Source organism: Zootoca vivipara, chromosome 8, assembly GCF_965207765.1.
Source record: "Zootoca vivipara chromosome 8, rZooViv2.hap1.1, whole genome shotgun sequence".
Taxonomy (NCBI): domain Eukaryota; kingdom Metazoa; phylum Chordata; class Lepidosauria; order Squamata; family Lacertidae; genus Zootoca; species Zootoca vivipara.
In genome coordinates this window covers 21288308-21305564 of record NC_142591.1, presented here as the reverse complement: position 1 = coordinate 21305564, position 17257 = coordinate 21288308, and the positions used below count along the sequence as shown (strand labels likewise).

Here is a 17257-nt window from a genome sequence, read left to right as displayed (position 1 = left end):
ACGGATTAATTCACTTTCCATTACTTTTAATGGGAAAGTTCGCTTCAGTTTATGAACGCTTCAGTTTATGAACAGACTTCCGGAACCAATTACACCCATGTTTCAGTTTATGAACGCTTCAGTTTAAGTACTTCGCGGACCCGTCTGGAACGGATTAATCCACTTTCCATTACTTTCAATGGAAAAGTTCGCTTCAGTTTATGAACGGTTACTCCGCGGACCGTCTGGAACGGATTAATCCACTTTCCATTACTTTCAATGGGAAAGTTCGCTTCAGTTTATGAACGCTTCAGTTTATGAACAGACTTCCGGAACCAATTGTGTTCATAAACCGAGGTACCACTGTAATAATAAAATTATCACTGTCTCTTTTCCTTCGTTCTTACACACTGAGTTAATTTAACTATTAAGGCAAACCCTCAGAGTTTGTCTGTCTGTTCCAGGCATAGGCAACCTTGGCTCTCCAGATGTTTTGGAACTACAACTCCCATGATCCCTAGCTAACAGGGCCAGTGGTCAGGGATCATGGGAGTTGTAGTTCCAAAACATCTGGAGAGCCAAGGTTGCCTATGCCTGGTCTATTCCTTCGTTGATGGGTGTATTTGTAATCTATGCCCCCCCCCCGCTTTTGTGGGGCATATAATATCTTTATTACTGTGATCGTATCAGAAGCTAATTATCTGTGCTCCTGACAGACTGAGCAGCACATATTGTTTCTTTCTCTCTCTCTCTCTCTCTCTCTCTCTCTCTCTCTCACACACACACACACACACGTGTGGATCCAGTGGGATCTCATATCCCCAAATCTCTTTTATCAAGTTATTAATTCTAATCCAATACTTTTTACTTGTGGGCATTGTTGCTGTATAATATATGATTAAAAGTCTCTTTCCTCCTCCTGCCTTTCAGGCATTTTCACCAGCCCTTGAAGATTATGATACAAAACTGCTTGAGTTAACAAGGGTCTGGAAACCAAACCTTATGAGGAATGGTTGAAGGGGCTGGGTGTGTTTAGCCTGGAAAGAAGGCGACTGAGGAGAGGAGAGATGATAGACACCTTCAAATATGTCAAGGGCTGTTGCATGGAGCAAGTTTGTTTTCTTCTGCTCTGGAGGCTGGGAGCCAAACCAATGGCTTCAAGTTACTGTACAAGAAAGGAGATTCAGACTAAACATCAGGAAGAACTTTCTGGCGGTAAAAGCTGTTCGACAGTGGAATGGTCTCCCTCGGAAAGTTGTGGACTCTCCTTCCTTGGAGGCTTTTAAGCAGAGGTTGGATGGTCATCTGTCATGGATGCTTTAGCTGATATTCCTGCATTGCAGGGGGTTGCATTAGATGACCCTCAGGTTCCTTTCCATCTCTATGATTCTATGAAATATGTATTTGGTATTAGCATCCAGTGCTGCCCTTTGCCCTCACATGTTTCCCATCCCCTAAGGGGAGAGAGCCCAAACGTGCTCACCCATTCCATCCTCCATGACTCAGGGCTGAATGTTTTCAGCGAGGAACAAACTCATGGAAGCATGCTTTAGAACTTTGATTTTGCAGGATGCTAAATTTCAAAGGAAGCTTCCTAAAGCATGATGGGTAACAGGCAGTGGGTCCAGGCCATTGGGAATGTAAAGGAGGGGACAGGACCAGCAAGTAGCAGCTGTAGGCCTAGTTTTTCACTCAGGCTTTTGGTGGACTTTGGTGCTGGTACTGATGCTATTTTAGTTTGCTGCTGGAAGGATCTGCCTTGTTTTTCGTTCTTGTACGATGCATCTAAATTTGTTTTAATATACACCCCCGTCTGGAATTGCATTTGCAATGAGTAAGACACGCTTTAAATAAACTCCTTCTTCACACAGTGGGAAAGATACAAGGGAGAACATCTGAGTTATTAAATAATACAAGAAGTTTTGTTCTTACTGACATGTGTCCTTTTCTGGATATCTTTATCCACAATAGCCTGCGCTCCGACATTCACTGATGCAAAACCATGGCATCCCTGAACAAAACAACCAATTCTCACACTTGTGGGATATTCCACATTGTGGAAGAATCTCCAGCTCACCTTTGGTTCAACACACATGGATAGTGTGGTTATACAGTGGTACCTCCGTTTATGAACTTAATTCGTTCCGGGAGTCCGATCTTACACTGAAAACATTCTTAAACCGAGGCGCCCTTTCCCCAATAAGGCTTCCCACTGCCGGTGCCCTTCCACCAGTCAGCTTCCGTTCATTTTCCAGGGCAAATTTCGCTAGCTGGAACACCTACTTCCGGTTTTGCGGAGTGTGTTGCCCGAATCGTTCGTTAACAGGACTGTACTTAGAACGAGGTATGACTGTACAGCATTGTCATTAGGTGTCCCTGGATTTAGTTGTAACTGGTGGAAGACAGGAGATGCCGGCTTGTTTCCTATCCTTCTTTTTTAAAAAAGAAGAAGAAGCAATAACGGAAAGAATGTGCCTTGCTCCTACTGGAAGCCTGTGTCGTAGGAGTGATGTTTTGACAAATGTGAGAGGATTATGCTCTTTTACTATTTCTAGTGGGCCTGACCTCTCTTTATCCTAAAAGGCAGAGGGATATATGTAGAAGCTGGGGGGATCTGCCTTTATCTAAAGAAGCTGGGGCAGAATATATTTGTCTTTTCTTAAAAAAAAACACCACAACTTTTTTATTTGATTTTACAAATACAAAATTTAAACAAACCAAATACATCTCTCAATCTCACAACTTCCTTCCCCCTGTGGGTCTTATTCTCAGCTTTTATAACTGCATATTATTCCATAATCTATATTTTATATCAATCCATATTATCCATACTACCCATAGTATCCATAATATTACAAGTGAAATTAAAATCCTACTAATGTTTCCATCTGCTTACAGTGGTCTCCTAAACAACTTATACATTTTTCCCATTCTTTTTTAACAGTTTTGGTCTTCTTGGTTCCTGAGTTTTCCAGTCAGCTTTCCCATTTCAGCATAGTCCATCAGCTTAACTTGCCATTCCTCTCTGGTAAGGACTTTTTCTTCTTTCCGTCTCTGGGCTAGTAGCATCCGAGCAGCTGTTGTCCTGTTGTAAGCCAAAAATGGCTTATCTTCTGAGTTTGCCAATAAAACTCAGAGACAAGAGGAGTTAGGAGTCCATTATGTTTATTGCAAAGCAATAAGGTTACAGTCAAATCATTTCGGTAAACTGGAACCCCGCCCAAAGGTCGGGCAAGGGTATTTATAACATTTCAGACAAAGGATTTCAATTTAACCAATCACATAAATCATTACATCATTTTATATTTAATATTCATCACCTCATTTCATATTTAATACGTATGTCATTACCTAATCTAATACGCATGCGCAATAAGCATTGCTAACTAAACTTTGATTCTTACTGTGATCTGTTACATATTGTTAGTTTGCATGTATGGGAACCTGTGTTACGTGTGGATGTAACAATTTATGTTCTAGTTTATGAATTGCTTCTTTGTGATTTACGTATTAGCTGACCTTCTATCCCAGTAGGGACGGCTTCTTGCTGAATCATCAGTTTCTCTAAAACAACAGGTTACCATAATTCACTAATATAAGCATAATCCAGGATTTATAGGGAATTACATTATTACCTTAATTGGGGCCCTTTGGGCCCCTGCTACAGTCCCATACATAAAAGTCTTTTCTGATCTTTCGGAATGTCGGTACCTATAATTCCTAATAAAAATGCTTCTGGTTAAAAAACCAGAATATACTGTTTTTGTCAATTTCCCCCACCAACTAAAGCAAACACTGTACCAAAGAAAATTTTGTGAGCCGATTGTATCTGAAACTACAGTAAATTGTTTGTGGGTGGCAAAATGGCTGCCAAGGTGGCAAACTAGTGGGGCAGTTTGGGTAGACAGATGGACATTTATTTTTGGCAATATGTTTTGTTTTGTGATCCAATGCTGATCCAAACTGTAAGGTATAATTAGGTTAAAGTGTTTTTTCCCCTTCCCTTAAGCACCAGAAATTAACCAGATTTTTGTCCGGTGACTATATTTTAAACTGAGATCCAGTGACAAAAGCAACTCCATATAGCCAAAGCCTCTGTGCCAGAATTATCGCCGGCTGCACAGGGATGCGTCTAAATAGTGGATTTGTCTCCATAATGAGAGGGCGGCAGGGAGGTGACTTATTACCCTCAGCAATCCTTTTTGGTGTATGGTATGGCTGAACAGGTCTGAGAAATATGGGTCTCTAGCAAGCGGCAACTTGCAAGGGCAGCTGTTTTTGCAGCATAAAAATAATCTAATAGGGAAGGAAGAGAAGGCTGAGCCGGTTGAGAGCAAGAGGATCGAGAGACCTGAGGCCGATTCCCTACACAGCAGAGGTTTACAATCTGCTCCTCTTTCAAATAATAAGCAGCATTCTGGAAACGTCCGAAAAGTTATCACTGTGGTATGTATTCTTTGTATGGCAAAGGAAAGTACCTGCAAAATAATAAGAGTTTTTAACAGATGGGCTCAATTTCCTGGCTTTTTCTACTGAGCAGATAACATGGATGCTTTCTGTGATTTTGCTGTTGAAGGACCAAACTAGATGTTGATATTAAATACAGTATGTGTAGCTCCCCACTTCCTAAATAAAAGCTGTGGCGGGAACTGTGATCAGAGATGAGGCTGCATGAAGGATGAGGGGTTTTAACACTCCTCCCCTGCAGTCACAATGACACCCCCTTCGCGCGCACACACACACACACATGCAAAGCTTCAATTAGTCCTGAGACAAAAGCTCCTATTGACACCCATCAAGCTTGCCTCCTGGAACTAGCAGCATCTCTGGGGAGGAATTTCTATCTCCATGTGGTTACAGCTGACCTGCTCTACTGCACTAGTTACAGGTACCGTGTTTCTCATATTTTAAGACACGTCTTATATTAATTTTAACTCAAGTAAATAAGCCTATGGCTTATTTTCGGGGGTGTCTTATTTTTTGCCGAGCCCCGACTGAGCGGGAACCAGCAAAGGCAGCAGCCCGCTGGGCTGGGGTTTGCCTTCCTTGTGAGTCTGTTCTTTTACCTCTTGGCGTCGCTATCACTCACTCACGTCAGTCTCTCTTTCTCCTCCTCTCTCTCCTCCCGCTTTGCGTCGGAGATCTAGGCTTCAGGGGCTTCTCCTCCAGCCGCGCTGCAGGCTATTGTTTCGCCCTGGTTCACCCCAGGGCTTTAAGGGGGTCGCTTAGCCTCGCGTTGCCCCTAGACCCCTTAGGCAGCAGCTTTGTGCACGAAGCTTTTCTCGGAGCTCCCGCAGAGCGCGTCCGATGTGAGCGCGAGGAAACCGGAAGTCGGCTCCCGCGCGCTTTGCCGAGCTCCAACGGAGCGGGAACCAGCGAAGGCAGCAGCCCACCGCCGGCTTGGAGCTCCGCAAAGCGCGCGCTGCTGCCTTTGCCAGCTCGAGCTCCAAGCCGGCGGCGGGCTGTGCTTTTGCTGGTTCCCGCTAAGTCGGGGCTCTGCAAAGCGTGTGTTGTTGCTTGGGTAAATAGAAATGGAGGTATCAAGCATGCATGCTGTTGCAAAAAGAGCTAAAAGCAATAGCAGCACTGTGCTGACCATTGACCAAGGGTTTTTAAAAGCTGCACATATATGTTGTCAAAAACAAGAGTCAACAGTCTTATGGGTTTGGGCCTGCTCTTTATTATAAGCCACTACTTAGGCCCTTAATATGCAACATAAACAAGTCAAGGGAATGGCCTGCGGGCAAATTCCTGACTCGCTTCCTCGTTATTATAAAATGTTTATACTCCCTGTCATGCTATGCTGTGTGCCTAGCCCTTTTAAAGCCATACGAAGCATAAATGGGTTCTTAAACACACAGGCTGCCTCCTATTTATAACAACAAAACGGCATGTAAGAATTTATTTAGGCAGGGTTGGTTTTCATAAAAGCAGCATGCTTAGAATTCTTTCACTTTCTTATCATTTCTGGATGGCCCCGGGATCTGCATTTTGAACCATTAACTCTTTGCAAGTCTGTAAGGTTGCGCTGAACATGGCCACAATCCCCAAATATGGTCTTGTCAGTTTGCAGAACATTGCAGATGTGACCTGCATATAATTTCTGTGTCACCCATGTGGAATTTGTGCAAGCTGAAATATTCATGAGGGGGGAATAGCTGCTTGGAGCCTCCTGGAAGGAAGGCAACTAGTATAAGATACCTATCACCAGTGGTGGGCATTAACTAGTGAGAAAGGGGTTTTTTTTAAAAAGAAAAAAGACAGGGGGGGAGAGAAAATTGTCTGAGGATTGACGAAAGGCCTATGAACAACAATACAGTGGTACCTCTGGTTACGAACTTAATTTGTTCTGGAGGTCCGTTCTTAAGCTGAAACCATTCTTAACCTGAGGTACCACTTTAGCTAATGGGGCCTCCCGCTGCCACCACACGATTTCTGTTCTCATCCTGAGGTAAAGTTCTTAACCCGAGGTACTACTTCTGGGTTAGCGGAGTCTGTAACCCGAAATGTTTGTAACCCAAGGTACCACTGTATTGTAAGAGAGCCAAACGGGCAGTGGGCGTTGGTTTAGCCGTACGAATTTGGGCACCCTGGGATAAAATAAATCATTTGCAGGGTTAAAAAGCATGAGCTAAACTATCCGCTTCCTTCTCCCACCCACTCCTCCTGACCGACATCCATCCTGCAGCCATAGCTGCCAAGTCTCCCGTATTCCCCGGGAAACCCCCATTTTTCCAGCTGTTCCCAGCCGAAAAAACTGGTTTTTTTTGTTTTCCCCCGGTTTATTCTGGTGCGGCGGCCATTTTGGAACTGGGCGGAGCATGCTCAGAAGCGACTTTTGATGCTGCTTTGCCCAGTTCCAAAATGGCTGCAGTGTGACTTCTGGTGCGGCGGCCATTTTGGAACAGGGCAGAGCAGCATCAAAAGTAGCTTCTGAGCATGCTCTGCCCAGTTCCAAAATGGCGGCAGTCCCTTATTTCTCAGGCCAGAACTTGGCAGCTATGCCTGCAGCTGGAATGGGACATCTTCCTTCAGCTCCCACTTTGTGGGCCTGTCGGTAAGAAACGAAGGGATACTTACCAGTATTTACTCAAATGTAATGCGCCATCGAATCTAATACGCACCCTCATTTTCACGACTTAATTGGGCCAAAAAAGGGGAGCATTACATTCAAGTAAATACGGTACCTCTTGCCATATACCTGAATGGACAGTATCTGTTCGATTCCTTCCATACAGGGTGACTTATCCTTTGTAGTAGCTGTCTCGGGGTACCCTCTCCTTCTCCTCTCAACCTCCATGGGGAGAGGCAGGCAAGCCAGGTATAGGGGATGGGGACGGGGGGGGGGGTTCAGCTCTCCCAATAATTTGAGGCAGGGGGCTGCCATCCCCCATCCTCTGGCAGCCCAGGAACCGGATGGCGGCTAGGACGAGCAAGATCTTTGCTTTGCTCGTCTCAGCATCCGCCCAGCAGCTCAGGAGCCCAGGAGCCCAGGGCGGCAGTGTGAAGATGGCCCTCCACGCGTCCTGCCTCGGCTCAGCGCATGTGGCACACAGCGTCGTGTGGCATGTCATGTGGCTGCGCCCCCTCAATGTGGGGGGGGGCAATTTGGCGCCCCTGGGGAGGGGGATTCCTTCCTCCTCGGAAAAAAGATCCCAGCCAACTCAGGCTCTGAGAGCTGGTAGGTCCTGACAAGTAGAAAGACGAAGAAATGAATCTTGGGTTTGTGCTGATATAGCAGCCAGGTCTGTAAAAGGTTGGTGATGTTGATTTCTTCAGCATATTTCATGGCATGCAATCATATCTGATCAATGTCAACTGATATGACTTTAGTGAACTAGTAAAAGCCATGACCCTTCATTTCATGTGCAAAACTGCTCCAGCAGACGCTCGTGCTGCTGGGAAGTTGTGTTGTTTTCTTTTTCTGTTGCAGCTGAAATGGAAGCAACTGTTAGGATTGCACAGAATTCATGACCCGTGTCATGTGATGTCAGTTCTATAGAGCCATGGGCTTTTTGTCAAACTCTGTTCAGAGTTTTTCAGAAATGAGTGCATTTCTGGACTTACAATCCTGTGTCAGGATTTACTTGTCTTTCTCCTTCTAAGGATGTAGTGTGTGTGTGCATGCATGTTGAAGAAAACCCTGGGTATTTTAAAATAGTAGTAGTAGTATGGTAGTTGTTGTTGTTAAAACAAACTTCTTTGTCTATAATCAATTAGCATTTGTCTTTTTCTATTTCATTTTAGGGAGTTATCAATTGAATATTTTGACAAAATTAAGATTTTATTTATTTCCAGGTATTTGAATTCATATTTTGAAAAGGCCTAGAAAGTGCAATCTCTGCACCACAAAACACTTTTACCCACTACTAAATGTCCAGATCGAGGGAAGTAATAGTACCACTCTATTCTGCCTTGGTCAGACTACACCTGGAATACTGTGTCCAGTTCTGGGCACCACAAATTAAGAAGGATGTTGAGAAGCTGGAAGGTGTGCAGAGGAGGGCAGCCAAGATGATTAAGGGTCTGGAAACCAAGCCATATGAGGAACAGTTGAAGGAGATGGGTATGTTTATTCTGGATAGGAGAGGTCTGAGAGAAGATTTCATAGCCATCTTCAGTTATCTCAAGAGTTATCTCATGGAAGAGGGGAACAAACTTGTCTTCTCCTGCTCTGGAGGGTAGGACTCGAACCAATTACTTCAAGTTACAAAGAAAGGAGATTCCGACTAAACACCAGGAAGAACTTTCTGACAGTCAGAGCTGTTTGACAGTGTAACGGACTCCCTATAGAGGGTGTTCTCTCATTCATTGGAGGTTTTTAAGCAGATGGCTTAAAATCTAGTTGAGATTTCTGCATTGCAGGGGGTTGGACTAGATGACCCTCAGGGACCCTTCCCATTCTATAATTCTATGATTTTTTTGTTGTAGGAATCAGACAACCATTCACATCTCTATTCAGAGGCACGTAGCAACTCTGATACTAAATGCATATACGAACAGTCTGATGCCACAGAGATCAGGGGTAAATGGCCCACCCAGGTTCCAAACATGTAGATTTCTTATATTGTGACAAACCATGTTCCGTCTAACTCAGTCATCTCTGCTTATCTGACAAAATAAACACAGCTCCTTGCAGGTGGAGATGCCAGAGACTCAACCTATGACACTGAAAGCACGCTGTATATCACTCATCTGCTGTACCTCACCTCCCAATCTGCCTTGTTCCATGCACACAGAGTCTTATGCATATGTAAGTAGACCTTCTCATCAGTGCAGAATCTCTGTTTTGTTGCTCACAGTGGGATCCTGAATCAGAATGCAGAACAGACATCAGCTGTTCTGAGCAAGCAATAACCTCCCTGTGTATGGCAGGATTGGATCGTTAGACCTGCCCAGAGTTTAATTTTGGAGATGTGGGGGGGGGAGGGGAATTGGTGCTCATGGCTCCAAAAGTCATTTCCTCTTATTTGGAAAATCAGTGAGGCTCAGGCTTGGTGATTGTTGGGTCAACTGTCAGGACACTTTAATTGGAAACCTTTCCTCTTCCAACTCAGAGAAAAGAGTGTATATAGGACTGCAGCCTAAAATTACATTCTGGCCACCTTTTTCATAACAAAACAAAATATTCAGGGCTGACCAGATATTCATAGGTGGCATCAAATAACGAAATAAAACAAATGGATATTTGAATCAAACATAATGAAAATCCATTCTGTAATTCAGAGACACTGCCAATGGTCAGGCCTGATGATAGATCACTCCCCTTGACAATAAATACTGCGGGAAACGTGGGTGGCACTGTGGTCTAAACCACTGAGCCTTGGGCTTGCCGATCAGAAGGTCAGCAGTTCAAATCCCCGGGATGGGGTGAGCTCCCATTGCTCGGTCCCTGCTCCTGCCGACCTAGCAGTTCAAAAGCACGTCAAAGTGCAAGTAGATAAATAGGTACTGCTCCGGTGGGAAGGTATACGGCGTTTCCGTGCGCTGCTCTGGTTTGCCAGAGGCATCTTAGTCATGCTGGCCACATGACCTGGAAGCTGTACGCTGGCTCCCTCGGCCAGTAAAGCGAGATGAGTGCCGCAACCCCAGAGTCGTCCGCGACTGGACCTAATGGCCAGGGGTCCTTTTACCTTTACCTTTAAGATTTACACCACTAAAATAATGTTGTTCCTATGGAAAGAATAATCACCAAACAGAGAACATTCCCTGAATGATGTTCAAAGTCAGGCTTTGACAAATCTCAGAAAGTTCTAGAGTTGGGGGACTGCAAGTGATTATTTCTGATTACTTCTCAAAACAAAGTCCTAGAACAGTCAAATTCTTCCATTGTGTTGTATGGATGCATGCCCAATTGGTTTCAGTATAATGCAGGGTTAGTTCACAAATACATATTCATCATTAAGTAACTGCAATGGCAAGCAGTGACTTTGGAAGTGTGAAATTAGCCTGCAATCCCAACGAAGTAAGTCTCACTGAATTCAGTAGACCTTACTTCTGAGTAGACATCATAGTCAGAACTTTCATGTTACTCAATACCAAGCAATGTTTTCAATGGTCTGTTTCATGGTGCTGCCAATCATTCGAGTGGCTTTTAGATTTCCAGTCATTCTGGGTAAAATATTTTTTAGAAAAATCTTCCACCTGCTACCTTGTCTTTCCAAAAGAGAATTATGCCCAAATTGCTCATGCAATATTTATTTGCAGTTCTGTTGGAAATGTGAAAGCAAAAAGGAACTAAAAAAATATATCTGTCTGGGTTATGGTCAAGCCCTAGAGAAATCATTCCTCCTTTTTTCCTGGGTCACTCAAGGATGTTCAATTCCTTGAGAACGAACACAAAACAAACACCCAAGTTTTTATGACAAAACAAATAGTCTTAACATTAATTCTTTAATCAGCTCTCTGGCTAATGAAACTCTGCAGAGAAGAAGTAGCTCTTCTCAGTATTAACTAACTTGAATAGATATTTCTGGTATTCAGAGGTGATAATTAATGTAGCCAAAACAGTGACAGCCACACACAGGAGGGAGATATCAGCAGGGGGGGGGTGTCCTAAGGTACAACAAAAGAAAACAAAACCCTCAGGGAGTGGGGGGAAATCCCCCAAACAGCCCATTGGTAGTGCCCCCCCCCCCGCCCTGTGGAATGCCCTCCCATCAGATGTCAAAGAGAAAAAACAGCTACCAGATTTTTAGAAGACATCTGAAGGCAGCCCTGTTTAGGGAAGCTTTTAATGTTTAATCAATTATTTTATTTTTTGGAAACCGCCCAGAGTGGCTGGGGAAACCCAGCCAGATGCGTGGGTATAAATAATAATAATAATAATAATAATTATGAGGATGCATGCAGTTGGATGTTTATTGTGGGATTGGTGCGGCTCACGCATGCAGGTTTTTTCTTAAAAGGTAAAGGACTCCTGACGGTTAAGTCCAGTCGCGAACGACTTTGGGGTTGCGATGCTCATCTCGCTTTACTGGCCGAGGGAGCCGAAAGTTTTCCCGGGTCATGTGGCCAGCATGACTAAGCCGCTTCTGGCGAAACCAGAGCAGTGCACGGAAACACTGTTTACCTTCCCACCAGAGCAGTACCTATTTATCTACTTGCATTTTGACGTGCTTTCGAACTGCTAGGTGGGCAGGAGCAGGGACTGAGCAACAGGAACTTACCCCGTTGCGGGGATTCAAACCGCCGACCTTCCGATCGACAAGCCCAAGGCTCAGTGGTTTAGACCACAGCGCCACCCACATCCCTAAATTGTTCCTAGTTGATGTCAAAATCCCAGTCTGCACCTGCCCCCCCCCCCCCCCGGCCAATCCATACATTTAATCTGGATTTACCATTTCCATAGAATATCCAGTAAATTAAACAACACCACTCTGTGGCCAGTGACCCATTAACCCCCCTGCAGGTGTGCAGGATGCTGACTGACACTTGGGGCAGATGGTGGAACAGAATGGAGTATCCTGTAAGAGGGATACTGTGTCCAGTTCTGGGCACCACAGTTCAAGAAGGATACTGATAAGCTGGAACGTGTCCAGAAGAGGGCAACCAAAATGGTCAAAGGCCTGGAAACGATGCCTTATGAGGAACGGCTTAGGGAGCTGCGTATGTTTAGCCTGGAGAAGAGAAGGTTAAGGGGTGATATGATAACCATGTTCAAATATATAAAAGGATGTCATATAGAGGAGGGAGAAAGGTTGTTTTCTGCTGCTCCAGAGAAGCGGACACGGAGCAACGGATTCAAACTACAAGAAAGAAAATTCCACCTAAACATTAGGAAGAACTTCCTGACAGTAAGAGCTGTTCGGCAGTGGAATTTGCTGCCAAGGAGTGTGGTGGAGTCTCCTTCTTTGGAGGTCTTTAAGCAGAGGCTTGACACCCATCTGTCAGGAATGCTTTGATGGTGTTTCCTGCTTGGCAGGGGGTTGGACTGGATGGCCCTTGTGGTCTCTTCCAACTCTATGATTCTATGATTCTATGATTCTAGGGCATGGCTGCATGGCTGGCTGGCACATTCCACATTCCATTTGTTCCAACTAACCTGAATGGATACGAGGACAAATAATGGGATGCAAAGCAGGGCAAAGAGCTAGCTTGATTCTTCTTACGATCCAGGGCCAATTCTTACATTGCGGCTATTACATGAAAGCTCACACACGGGTCATAAATTGATAGAGCCACTAATCTTGCGTATTGGACATGTGTACACATTAAAATGAATTCAGGGCGAACTAGGATAAACGATCTTGCAAACAGGCCCTACTGAAGGTGTTGCAAACATCCAGCATCCGAACGAACTCTTGGCAGCCCAACACCCCCTCTATAGTTTTCTGAAATAGTTTTATTTTAGCAGATTAGCCAACTTATTTAAATATTTGCTGAGAGACACACATACTGTATTTATTTTGAGCACTTTTCCCTCCAAAGAATGCTGTGCTTTGTTAAGAGTGCTGGGAATGGTAGCTCCGTGAGACGTAGACTACACTTTCCAAGATCCTTTCAGGGGTGTGTGTGTGCATGCTGGTTTATGGTGCATATGTAGGCTTCAGAATATTATATATAACTTGCTTTGAGTTCTGCCCCTCTGCTCTTATCTGACAGGTCTGTTGCCAAGTCCACAAAACATATGGACTTGGTACCTCCAGCATTTGCTTCACTTCCATATTTTCTGCTGACACAACTCCTATCTTTCCATTCCATATTCTACTTTCATTCCCACACTGTGCGGCCAAATCCAGAATAAACACAACCTGTAGTAGCAAGCAATGCTATAATTCTTCCATGACAGCTACCACACACTAATACTTTACTGAGCGTGGTTCTTCCTATCTCTCCCTCTCCCTCTCCCTCTCCCTCCCTCTCTCTCCCTCCCTCCCTCCCTCTCTCGGTGCACTCAGACTGCCACTATTTTGTGGGAGTGATCCAAGCACATGCTGAATCACAGAATCATAGAATTGTCGCATTGCAAGGGACCCTCTGGTGCTCATCTAGTCCAACCCCCTGCAACACAGGAATCTCAGCTAAAGCATCCCAGAGAGATGGCCATCCATCCTCTGCTTTAAAATCTCCAAGGAAGGAGAGTCCACCACCTTATGAGAGAGTTGGCTCAGTTAAAGTGCTCTGTCACCCTAAGCTCAAACAAATCTATTTTAAAAATACACCCAGAAGTCTTGCAGTTAGGAAAGTGACTGGGAAACTGGACTGAGAAGTGTGGGATGAACAAATGATTAACAGGAAGATGTGTAAATCTCCCACAAGCAAACAAGGATGAATGTTTATGGTACTATGACTTCCCCATATGGGCAATAAAAAGCAGACACAGTCGGGGGCATTCAACGAAGGTTTATTCACAGTAGACCCAATGAGCTTCCAGATAGCTCAGCTGGTTAGAGCGTGGTTCTGGTAATATCAAGGTCGCAGGCTCGATCCCTGCAAGTTGCGTATTCCTGCATTGCAGGGGTTTGGACTAGATGATCTTCTTCTTCTTCTTCTTCTTCTTCTTCTTCTTCTTCTTCTTCTTCTTCTTCTTCTTCTTCTTCTTCTTCTTCTTCTTCTTCTTCTTCTTCTTCTTCTTCTTCTTCTTCTTCTGTGATCACCGTATCTTCCATAAACACGGTTTTAACAATGAGTGCACAAGTGACTGTGGAGGCCAATTCTGGATCCACACATTCTTCCACAGTGGGGAAAATGGTTTCTGGGCGGGAGTTGATTTGCCAAGCACGGTGTGGATTTGCCAAGCATGCCTCCCTCTTAGCACGTTTCTCCCTTGCGTCCTGAGTTCAAGTGTCTTCAAAGCCCATGACACCTTTGGTAAAGGCTGTTCTCCAACTGGAGCGCTCGCAGGCCAGTGTTTCTCAATTGTCAGTGTTTATACTACATTTTTAAAGATTTGCCTTGAGACAATCTTTAAACCTCTTTTGTTGACCACCAGCATTACGCTTTCCATTTTAAAGTTCGGAATAGAGTAGTTGCTTTGGAAGACGATCATCAGGCATCCGCACAACATGGCCAGTCCAACGAAGTTGATGTTGAAGAATCATTGCTTCAACACTGGTGATCTTTGCTTCTTCCAGTACACTGGTATTAGTTTGCCTGTCTTCCCAAGTGATGTGTAATTTTTTTCAGAGACACCGTTGATGGAATCTTTCAAGGGGTCCATGTTTCACAAGCATATAGTAAGGTTGGTAGCACAATAGCTTTGTAAACAAGCATTTTGGTTTCCCTGCGAATGTCCCGGTCCTCGAACACTCTGCACTTCAATCGGGAGAAAGCCGCACTCGCAGAGCTCAGATGATCAGCAGGGTCCCTTCCAACTCTATTATTCCACGAAATGACTAATCATGACTATGTTACGACCATTACACATCAGCTGTGAGTAAAACTTAGTTGAATGCCAGCCCATTTAACCACCGCATTGTGCAAGCAAATCAGGCCGAATGCTGAATTAACAGGCTATCTGGATGAGAGCCCTCTGCGCAATGCTCTGCTTGGTAACTCAGAAGCAAGTTCCATTCTGTGGGGCTGGTTCACTGCTGGGCAAATGGGGCATGCCTCCCCCAACCACAATTTGCCCATCACCAGCCCCCACCTCATGCCAGCCTTCTCCTCCTTAGTCTCAATGGTGCCTTTCTGGAACACAGAGAGGAGCAGAGCGGAACAGACCCAGAATTAGTTGGCTCTGGCTCCACACCTACTGTTGGCCTCCTTGCCTCGTGCCGTACCAGTCCTCATGGGCACCGGTCCCGACTCCCCCGCTGCATCCAAACAGAGACGCACAGAATTCATTCCATTTTCTCTGCGCTTAGGGGTGATTGCATATATAATGATTACAAATATTACATTTTGTGGAGGTCTGCAATTCTGAACAAAGGTATTGAATCAAAGTATTCCGAAGAGTTAAACAAAGGTTGCAGCTCTTTTTTTTCCTGCCACAACGATATGTTGCCATAGGTACAACAAAAACAAAGATGATGGGCTAATGCTGCCAATTTCTTCAAAAGTCCAAAATAAAACAAGCAGCACGCAAAGGCACCAAATTCAATCCAGTTTCAATCAAGTATTATTAATCCAAAGAGAAAACAATAAGAGAACCATATACAAGTGCTGACACAAGAGCCAAAATCAAACGTTAAACAGATAGCATGTACAAATTAAAGGCAAACCAGTCTTTATGGTCTTTGAGGCTATCTAGCGGTCAGCAAGTGGCAGCAGGTCGAACGAGGTGTCAATGGTAGTAGACAGGCTGCCGGCGTTTTTTTGCCTGTTTCGCCCATATGACGGGCTTCTTCAGTAGTTCTCCTTGTACTTTTATGTTTAGTGCATTCACTGGTGGTATAAACCAGGTCTTATTAGTATTCGAATTAAGACACTAATATACATATAAACAGAACAAATATCAAAAACAGTACTTACAATTTGTATGAAACCACTTATCTTGGCTTAGGCCACAATGCTCAGGTGTTTTTTCTAAAGGTTCTCTCATTTACATATTCACTGGTAATACAAATCAAATTCAAATTATTGTTTGAAATAATACAGTAATACAATTTCTAAAATACATGTACACATAAAGAGATACTTACATTTCTTGTATTCAGAGTATTTTTGATTTGAGCATGTATTGACTAAGCAAATATCCTGTGTTTGGAGCACACTTATATACAAAAAGTTGGTTCACAGGTGATAATAATTAAAGATGACAATTAGGAGGGGGCAGAAGAATGTGAGTACTGATAACACTTACAGTATCTCTATGATTACTGTATGTTATACTGCTAGTGTGTTCGTTTAAATGAATACAGAAAGGTCAAGATCTGAGTTTAAACCGTCCGGTTGTAATGTCTTAAACATAAAAATCAATTTAGTTTCTTGTTGTCTCAATATTTTTAGGATATCCTGCTTGTGGTATTTCTTGGGTGTGTACTGCCATAAGCCAAAAAACATTAAATCGGAGTCACTGTGTTTCATTTGTAAAAAATGAGGTGTAAGAGGGGCTTCCATCACTTTATTGCGGATGCGTGATCTGTGTTCTCCTATACGTACCTTTAGTGCCCGCGTGGTGCTGCCTATATACAGTTTGTTGCAAGGGCACCGTATGCAATAAACTACGTTCTTGGAGTTGCATGTGGTCATGGAGTTGATTTTAAAAGTGAACTGCATATGTTCACTTTTTATTTCTTTTACTTGTAAACTGTAGGGGCACATATTGCATGAGCCGCATCTATAGTGGCCTTTAGTGACAATGGATGGTGATTCCAAACAATCAGCTTTGACCAATTGATTGCACAAAGTTCCTTTCTTCCTCAACCCTAAAAGGGGGGGGGGATCTTTACAGCCAGGTATGTCTTCCACAATATGCCAATGTTTATATATAATGTTTCTAATGTGGCTGGCCAGGGGTGTGAAATCCATCCCCATGACCAGGCGGCTGGGTTTTCTGTTTTTAATGCTATCAGACCGTGTTTCAAGCAAATTTTTTCGATTGCGACCGTCTACACGTCTGTATGCGTCCTGTATGATACAATTAGGGTAGCCCCGGTTAACGAGAGCTTTTTCTAGCTGATGAGCCGCATTTCTATAGTCTCTCTTGTCTGTAGCATTCCTTTTCAGTCTGATTAACTGTCCGTATGGTAAATTTCTTTTTAAATGAGAAGGGTGACTTGAAGAGTAATGGAGTAGGGAGTAACAATCCGTTAATTTCTTATATGGTTTGAATGCCAAGGTGTTTCTATTTGAAATGTAAACCACTACATCCAAAAATGGAATTTCTTTTTTG

General features: G+C 43.9%; 1 protein-coding gene across 1 annotated transcript in view; it reads left to right on the top strand.

The window, feature by feature from the left end:
* Positions 1–9211: 9211 nt before the first annotated feature.
* Positions 9212–17257, top strand: part of RNF152 (ring finger protein 152) — a 65173-nt gene continuing 57127 nt past the window's right edge. Inside the window, exon 1 of the mRNA XM_088676218.1 lies at positions 9212–9232. The gene's annotated coding sequence lies outside the window, so the exon portion shown is untranslated. The remainder of the gene's footprint in view (positions 9233–17257) is intronic.